The sequence below is a fragment of the Sceloporus undulatus genome, chromosome 6, assembly GCF_019175285.1.
Source record: "Sceloporus undulatus isolate JIND9_A2432 ecotype Alabama chromosome 6, SceUnd_v1.1, whole genome shotgun sequence".
In the NCBI taxonomy this organism is placed as follows: Eukaryota; Metazoa; Chordata; class Lepidosauria; order Squamata; family Phrynosomatidae; genus Sceloporus; species Sceloporus undulatus.
Genome location: NC_056527.1, coordinates 110,190,101 through 110,199,950, shown reverse-complemented (window position 1 = coordinate 110,199,950; position 9,850 = coordinate 110,190,101). Strand labels below are relative to the sequence as shown.

Below are 9,850 nucleotides of genomic sequence, written 5' to 3'. Positions count from 1 at the left end.
AAAATCCCTGTGTGGTAAGGTCCTATGTTTGGATGTGAGAGCTGGATAGTGAAGAAAGCGGATGAGAAGAAATCCAACTCATTGGAGTAGAGTGCTGAGGATACCATGGGTGGCCAAAAAGACAAACAAGTGGGTCCTTGTGCTGATCAAGCCTGAACTCTTCCCTGGAAGCCAAGATGCCAAAACTAAGGCTGTTGTAGTTTGGTCACATATTGAAAAGGCGTATTTTTTTGTATACTGTATACACTGTATTTGACTATAAATTGATCTTATGCATAAGTCGAGGGCAGGTTTTGGGGCCAAAATTATGGATTTTATATGACCCATGAATAAGTTGAGGGTAAAACTTAGGGTCATGTAACAAAGGATTAAAATGATGAAGTCAAGGAAAACAATGCCAAAGAACTGACAAAATTCCAGCAAACATAACTTTGTGCTCACTTTAAAGGCTGGATGGACGAGAGAATAAAGGGAGGTCAGTGCTTCCAGGACAAAATTACACTCTTTCCTTTTACCTGGGGATGGTTTCCTTTTTGGAAAAAATGAGAGCTAAATTACAGTATCTACACTGACCCATAGATAAGTCAACTCAGTTTTTTGGGGTGTCAATTTGTTAACCTAAGTTCCTAGACTTGTACATGAATATATATAGTATCTTGTACATCTTGCGCATGGCAGGGGCTTGGACTGGGTGGTCCTTATGGTCACCCTACAATTCTATGAGTCTATGAAATATTACTGATAAGCTTAATTGAAAGAGAAATATTATTTGAAATTTTAAAGTTAATTTTAAAACCATTTAGGAAGTGCTAGTTCACTGAGAATAATTTGTGAATGGAATAATTAGTCTAATTATTCCATTCGCTGTCCAGCTTGAAGACGGAGTTGAAGACAATTTTGTTTAGGTAAGTCTTTAAAGTCATTAATATATTAAATATGAATTATTTTATTTAAAATTTTAAAATATATTTTAAATAAATATTAAGGGCTTAAAATATTTCAAGACTTATGAATATATTAAGTATTAAACATTTTGATTTTTTAAAATGTTATATTTTAATTAAAATATTAAAGACTTAAAATATCTCAAGGCTTATGAATATATTAATTATTAAAGATTTTTATTTTAAAAATTAAAATATATTTTAATTAAAATATTAAAGGCTTAATCCTATTATTAATAAATCCTATTATTATTATTAAAATATTTCAAGACCTATGAATATATTAAATATTAAATATTTTAATTAAAAATAAAATGTTATATCTTAATTAAAACATTAAAGACTTAAAATATTTCCAAGACTTATTAATATATTAAATATTAAATATTTTTAATTTAAAAATCAAACGTTATATTTCAATTAAAATATTAAAGACAAATATTTTAAGACCCATGAATATATAAAATATAAAATATTTTAATTTAAAAATAAATTATATTTTAATTAAAATATTAAAGACTTCAGAATATATTAAATATTTTAATTTTTTGAAAAATAAAACGTTATATTTTAATGAAAAGATCTAAAACTTAAAATATTTAATATGTTCAATATTAAACTATTTTAATTTAAAAATTAAATAATATAAAATATTAAACGCTTAAAACATTTCAATATACCTATGAATATATTAAATATTAAATATTTTTAAAAATCAAAAATTAAAATATTATAATTAAAATATTAAAGGCTTAAAATATTTCAAGACACCAAGAAAAGCCCGCCTTCCCCTTCCCCCCTTGAATATGTTTTACTTCAGCGTTATTTGAACCTTTTTCTGACGAAACCCTCCCTTCAAGACTACATTTCCCATCTTCCCTTTCGCTCCGTGGCTAGTGACGCGTTTTGAGGAGAGACTACATTTCCCAGAAGGCATTGCTTTCGCTTCCTCCTCCTACTCCCCCCCCCCCCCCCCCCCCAGTCCCGGCATGCAACCCCCCCCCCCCCCTTTTCCAGCGAGTGAGAGGCAGCTGGTTCAGTCCGGTCCCTGAGTGCGGAAACCGCTGCTGCGCTGGGACTTGGCGGTTAAGGGGCCTCCCCCTCCCATCTAACGGAAGGTACCATTGTGGTTTCTGGGAGAGGGGGGGAAGGCTATGCGTTGTAACCCTTAAGCCTAAGAGTGGAGGGAGAGGATGGGCGGCTCTTTTGTTGCCTTGGGAAGGGAGCAGTGCTTTGGGAGGAAGAGGGATGAGGGGAGCCATGATAGATATGTGGGGGGGCCCTCTTTTCTTAATATGGGGAGGAGTCTGGTGGGTTGAAGGGTTATATATGGAAGCCAGGACTCCTGGGATTGAGGACTATGGATGCATCCACACTGCAGAAATAATACAGTTCTATACCGCTTTAACTACCATGGCTCCATTCTTTGGCATCCTGGCTTTTTAAAACGTATTTTAACATATATATATTTTTGGGGGGGCATACAAATGAAGTAAACAAATAATAATAAATATTTGTACTTTGTTGTGGCAACACAACCTTCTGACAGTTGTTCATGTTGCATCCCTTCAGGTCATTTATGGCGACCCTGTTATTATGGAGGTTTTCTTGGCAGGCGGAATAGCTCAGGGAACTAGAAATCCCAGGATTCCACAGCATGGAGGCATGGCAGTGAAAGCGGTGTCAAAAGTGCAATGTTTATGTGCGAAGAGATGGGGCTGAGATGGTTTTAACTCTCTGTGGCAAAGTGGTTTGAGCATTTGGATTATGACTCTGCAGACCAGCCATGAAAACCCACTGGGTGTCTTTGGGCTCTCTCAGCCTCAGAGGATGGCGGTGGCAAACCCCCTGTACAGAAACCTGCTGAGAAAACCCCACAGTAAAGTCACCTTAGGGCTGCCATAAGTCGGAAACAATTTGGAGACACACAACAACAAAAACTAAAGAGAGTGGTCTGTTATAAATTGGGAGAGAGGATTAGGTCAAGAGTTGTTGTGAACTAAAACCCACCTAAATCTTTGAGGAACAGCGGAGGGGCTTTTGCAGTAAAGCTAAGGTCTGATGGTAGGTTGCTTTGTTGGGGTTTTCTTAGCAAGATTTGTTCAGATGAGGTTTGCCATTGCCTTCCCTTGAGGCTGAGAGAGTGTGACTTGCCCTGGGGCACCCAGTGGCTTTCCATGGCTGAGAGGGGACTCGAACCCTGGTCTCCAGAGCCATTATCCAACACTCAGACCACTATGCCACGCTGTTGCTAGTTCAGCATTATTCCCAGGTTTCCAGGCCAAAAACTGAGGCCTTGGGATGGCCCCTGGTGATGTTACTACATTACATATTATCACCAGTACATATTATGCATTAAGTGGCAACTACAGTTGGTCACAGCTTGTCATTCAAACAGAGAAAGAGAGAGATCATGTTTTCCTTTTGGAAACTGAAATCTTAGGGAAAGTGGCTGTTTCCATATGGGAAAAGGAACATTTAATCCAGCTGACTTGCTTCAGGCCAGCAGGCAGATAAAGAGCAAAGTGTGAGCTATGGTGCTATTATGACTGCTGGAGAAGGAGGACATTTACTAAGTAAATACATTATGTAGATTGCCACATTGCGGCAAAACAAAAATCCATTAGCTCTTTCAAACAGCTGCTTTCCTTAGCAGAGCTGGAGATTTTAATCACTCGTATATGTTTAACTTGCATGCTGAACATATCATACGTAAAGCAGAATTAGACTCTGGGGGAGAAAGTGTAAAAGTTGGAGGAAGGAACATCAATAATTCAAGATATGCAGATGACACCATGCGACTAGCAGAAAATAGGAAAGACTTGGAACAATTACTGAAGAAAATCGAGAAAGTACAAAGACAGGTTGACAGTTGAACGTTAAGGAAAATAATGACAGCAGATGGTTTACATAGCTTTAAAGAAGACAATGGAAAGATTGAATGCTTCAAGATTTTCCATGCTTTGGTTCAATCATTAACCAGAATGGAGGCTGCAGTCAAGCAATCTGAAAAAGACTAGGACTTGGAAGGGCAGCTATGAAGGAACTAGACAAGAGCCTGAAGCATAAAGATATTGAATACTAAAAGTTCAGATTATCCATGTGCCGTCACATTTCCCATTTCTATGTGTGGTTGTAAAATCTGGACAGTGAAAAAAGCTGATAGGAAGAAAATCAGCTCATTTGAAATATGGTGCTGGAGAAGCCAAGGTGACTAATCTGAGACTGTCATACTTTGACCATATCATGAGAAGACTTACTAGAAAAAACAAGGATGTTTGGCAAGGTGGAAGGCAGTAGAAAAAGAGGAAAACCACTTTACAGATTGTTGTGGTTGTCGTGTACCTTCAAATCATTTCTGACTTATGATGACCCTGTTGCAGGTTTTCTGGGGCTGAGAGTATGTGACTCACCTAAGGTTACCATGGCCAAGCAGGGGATTGAACCCTGATCTCCAGAATCATAATTCAATGCTCAAACCACTACATCATGTTGGCTTTCACTTTACAGATGAGTAGACTCAAGGAACGCACAGCCTTGAATCTGCAAGACCTGAATTTGTTGATAAGGTGACTTGAAGGTCTCTCATTTATAGGATTGCCATAAGTTGAACAACAACAACTTTCATCTTCCCTGGACCTGAGCCCCACAGAATGAGAATGAACAGCCTTGTCTCCAGTCCAATGACACATGAAACTGGAGACTCAGGACCATTGCCTGAAATCTGGCAACCTTATTTGGTGGTAGTAAGTTGGCTTGGACCCCACAAAATGTGTTGGATCCCCATTACTAGAAGAAAAATGGCGTGGATATCTTGATCTTTTGCTATTGGCCTTGGATCACCCATTCCTCTCCAGCCTTTTTTGTTGCCTCTGTTTCCTACCTCCTCCCATAAGCATTCCTACTGTAAGCATCTTGGGGCAATGGCCTGCCTTTTCCCCTTATTTATATTGTTTTGATTGCTCTGTAAAGTGGGAAAAGATGTTCTATTTTTGGTTGTAGTTTCCCTTGAAGGCACTATATAGGTCCCCCAGTGATAGGGAGTGTAGAAATAGATGTAAAGCAATTGACACCCCACCGGAGTCTGGTAGGTGAAAGCAAGGGGACTTCAGAAGGAAAGGACAGCTGCAGCGGCTGGCATTGATCAGCCGTGTTCTACATACAGCTCTGAGAAAGGCTTGGGCTGTCGTCCAAAGTGTCCTGTGCTGTTCCTTTCTCCTCAACTGGCTTAACCTGGAGAATGTAAACAGCTGGACTTGGCAAGGAAGCTGCAATTGTTCCAAAACTCTTGGCATGAAGCAGTGGTTTCTATAAATGCACGTTTCAAAAATCCATATAACTGGGCTGTGATGGGGAGGTGATACTGAGAAAGGTGTGTTAGTTCCACATTAACCTTTGAAAGCATTTGTAGTTTTATGTATCTCCCTTTCCCTCTCTATTGCTTGTGTTTCATAGTGTTGTGTGCAATGATGGTGATATATGGTGGGCCCTCCACATTCAGGGGCACAGGACCCCTGTGAAAGTGGAAAAAACGCAAATTAAAAAAACTGCACTATTTTTAACCTGAGAGAACACCTCTCTAGGAATCTCTAGGTCCTTCAGCAGAACTCTGTGGGCAACATCTACCAGAATTTGACCACAGAATCAGAAGACAGTGTTTTTTTCTAGGTATCTTTAGGTCTTCCAACAGAACTCCATAGTCAACTTCCAGCAGAACTTCTCTGGAGGACGTAGAGATTCCTAGAGAGAACATACTAATCAAATCTGCAAATAAGGAAATCCACAAAAGTCAAAGCCACAAATGTGGAGGGTTGACTGTATAATAATTTGTAAATCATCCAAGGAGATAAGGTGGAATCTAATAATATATGGGATAATTGCCTAAAATTTAGGTACTTAAGATCTAAATGATGAGCTTGAGAATGCATTAATGCCTTGAATATCACTGGTTTCAGGGCAGATTGTAAAGTTTTGAAAACAACAAAATAAAGCTGCTGAGTCACAGTGGAGGTATGGTGTTTCAATAATGCATGGTCCTAAGAGTCCAGAAGTCGCACCAAAGCCACACTCCAGCCTAAGGACTGGAGCGTGGCTTGGCGCGACTTCTGCACTCTTAGGATGCATGCATCATTGAAACACCATACCTCCACTGTGACTCGAAGCAGCTTTATTTGGCTGTCTGTAACAGGCCCTTGTGTATTGTTTTTCAGTTCCACAGACTCAGAATAGCAAAGAATCAATGAGTTGGTGTTGTGTTTTTCAAACGGTTGTTGGAGACCTGTATGGTTTGTTGCTTCTAGTGTGTCTCAGCAATACTATTAGGAATGCCAGACAGATTTCCTGGATGCCACCTTGTTGTCAGCACAACCAATTGTCCCTGAAAATGAGCACTGCAGGAGAATCCCAAGCGCTGTCAGTTCGTGAACAGAGTTGTCACGGAGCCAATGAATGCAGATTCAAAGTGCTGTGTTGTTTCTGTTAGCAGAGGCTGCTTAGTTTCGCAGTAGCTGGCAAGTATGGATATTCCCCATAAAAAATATTGTGTGAGATTTTCTGTTGTAATGCAGTCGGTTTAGATGTAGCTGGTCTCTAGGGGAGAATAAGATGCACAGGTTTCAGAGATAATTGTTCCTAGTAGAAATAAACTGCTAGAAATGGTTTGTTAATATGGATGTTGTAGCCAGTCTACTTTCCCTTTTTCTTCTGTTTTGCTCTTCACAGCTTAGTATGGGATTCTGCATGCAGCTTGCCTGTTGTATAAAGCACACCAGCCACAGTAGAATCCTTAGAGTAAAATCCCAATCTTCTCCAAGTCTAGCTTTATGGTATAAGTATTTACTGCAGATCATGCTGCAACCTAGCAATGAAAGTCTGTCTTTCTTCCACCGTCTTCGCCATCCACTCAGTGCCAATGCCAGTGCTCAAAAACTTTCCAGCTAGGACAAAGACAAGAAAAGGTGGGGTAAGCTGGGCTCTCATTAAAAAGGATTTGCAAGAAGAAGGTTCTAAAAGCTGCATCTACACTGCAAAATAATGTAGTTTGACACCGCTTTAATTTTCCACGGTTCACTGCTATGGAATCTGGGATCTGTAGTTTTTGGTGATATATTTAGTCTTCTCTGTCAGAGAGCTCTAGTGCCACGGAAACAACAATCCCAGGATTCCATCAAATGGAGCTATGACGTTAAGCAGTGTCAAACTGCATTAATTCTGCAATGTGGCAGCAGCAAATTGTCAGTGGCTTTGTTAACTAAAGTATACCAGTAGAAGATTTGGGGAGGAAGACACATTTTAGGGTAAAAACAACCAAATACAGTGGGCCTTTGGTATCTGCTAGGGTCTGGCTCCAGGACCTCCCCATGGATCCAAAACGCATGTTCAAGTCCCAAATACAATGGTATAGTATAATGATGTTCCTTATATAAATAGAAGCAAAATCAGGTGCCTTTATCCACAGATTCAACCATGGCAGAATCCCCCTTGTTTGCTTTATGATATTTATTTATTTATGCATTTATTGAATATTTCAAGGTGTGGCTGGTTGAATCTGTAGATAAAGAAACCTGATTTTGCCATTTTTAGAGGGATGCCATTTATACTGTGCACACTGTATTGTGGTATCCACAAGGGAATCCGGAACCAAACCCCATGGATACCAAGGCTCACTGTTATTCCCTTTGAAAGTAAAATGTGCAATTGCTTAAACGGGCCTCGGTGTGTGTGCGGTAGTTTTCCTTGCTCTTTTCCCTGAAGAATGTGTTAATTGTGATTTGTGACATTCAGGTGTTGAAGTTGGGGCAAGTTTTCGGTGGAAGCATAACCTAAATGATTTTGTTTGTTGTTTATCTACCCTCCAGTTAGTCTCGACTCATGGCAACGCTGTGAATGAGACATCTCCAAGACCCCTATCCTCCATATTCTTCTAAGTTCTTGCGATTCATACCCATGACGTTTTAATGAGTCCACCTCAACAGTGGTCTTCCCTCTTTTACTTCCCTTCCCTTTTCCTACATTATCACCTTTTCTAAGAGTTGTGTCTTCTCATGATGTGACCAAAGTACGACAGCCCAGCTTAGCCATCTTTGCCTCCAGGGAAGTTTCAGGCAGAACTGTCCCATTTTCTTTTTGTGTCCATGGTATCCTCAGCACTTTTCTCCAGCAAACATCTCAAGTAATTTTTATTCCCTTTTGTCAATTCTTGACTGTCAGCTCGCACCATTCATAGTGATGGGGAATACTATGCTAGTATGATTCTGACTTTTGTGTTTTTATATCTTTGCTCTTTAGGACTTTTCCAGTTCTTTCTAGCTTCCCTCCCTATTCTTTGACTTCTACTCCTTCTTCTTGATTTCTACTGCAATATCTGTTCCAATCTATGTTTGATCCAAGGATAGGAACTCTTTTACTATTGAACTGTTAGATCCTCTGTTGTCACTCTGCTAACTTCTGGCGTTGTAAAAACCTGATTGAACTTCCCAGGACAAGTTTCCTTGGTGCCTCTTTGGTTGCTTGCTGGGCTTCCCCTCCCTGGCCGGCTTCAGCTGCTCTGGTGGAATGAGGTCGAAGGCATAGGGAGGGGACGACCGGCTGCTGCGTGTGTGTACACTCCAAGAGCCAGAAGACTGTTGATAGCAGCAGCCAGACAAACAGGGCCTTGACATTGTCGCTTCTGCGCAGCCTTGCCCATATGAAATCCAGGGATCTGCTTGGAAAAGAGCTCCAGACTCCTTGGGCTGGAGGGAGTGAACAGGTTCATGCCCTCCAAGAGACTGCTCTTTCTCCTCCTTGGGTTACTCCTTCTTCCTGAGTAGCTGAGGCCAAGAATTGGAGATCTGGTTTCCGGTTCTGCTGAGCCATAAGCAGGGTGACTGGGTGTCCCCTTCGTCCAGGGAATGGCCTACATTTCTACCTTCGTCCAGGGGGGATTTCAAAAACCTCTTCCCTTTGAGCTCGACTAGAAGCATGAATGATGTTAATATTAGTGTTTTGTAGCTTTTACTTTGTAATGTTCAACATTTTCTTAAATGTCCCACATTTTATTTTTTAAAAATTATTAAGCAACACACACACAGACAAAAAAAGTATCATACAAAATGCTACTGCTACAAAATACAAGAAAAACAACAAGAAAAGCACTGTACAGTGGGCCCTTGTTATCCACTGAAATTGTGTCCAGGACCCGCCCCCATGGTACCAAAATCCCGGATGCTCAAGTCATTAAATAAATACAATGGCATAGTAAAATGGTGTCTCTTATATAAATAGCAAAGTCAAGTTTGCCTATTTGAATTTTGTATATTTTTTAATATTCAATCTGTGGCTGCTGAATCTATGGATAAAATCCGTGGTCATGAAGGGCTTGACTGTATTGGGTCTAATAAATTTCTATAAATTTATCCATACCATATCTATTTCTCTGTCTAGAACTAACTCTTTCCTGCCAGCACTATCTTACCACCTTCATTTTTTTCCTTTTCTCTTTCTTTCTTGCTTTTCTCTTCCTGCTTGATATTTTATACTTGATGTTTTTAATTTCCTGCTTATTTTATTGACTCCTATCATTGGGCCAGAATACTTAAGGGAACCTTCTTTCATATGTTCTTCCCCACTCTAAGGCCTCGGGAGAATCTCACTTCGCCATAAAATCTAGGCTAACTTCATCACCCAGAGGGCTTTTCCATCTGCTCCAAAGCTATGGATGACCTGCCGAAGGAGATACCGGACATTCACTCTTACAGCCTTTAAGAGCCTTAAGACGGATCTCTTCCAGAGGCCTTTCCTACCTAGTTCACTCCCCATTACGTGACTACTGTCACTCTGTCCACCAATTCTTCTCTTAAATTTAATGAGAGAATTAAATTAAAATTAATTAAAAATAAAATCCTGGCCTCAAGAAGAAGAGCCCT

General features: G+C 40.0%; 1 protein-coding gene across 1 annotated transcript in view; it reads left to right on the top strand.

Moving 5' to 3' along the window:
• Positions 1 to 9,850, top strand: part of PRSS8 (serine protease 8) — a 687,619-nt gene that overhangs the window by 26,590 nt on the left and 651,179 nt on the right. The gene's annotated exons all lie outside the window — the stretch shown is intronic.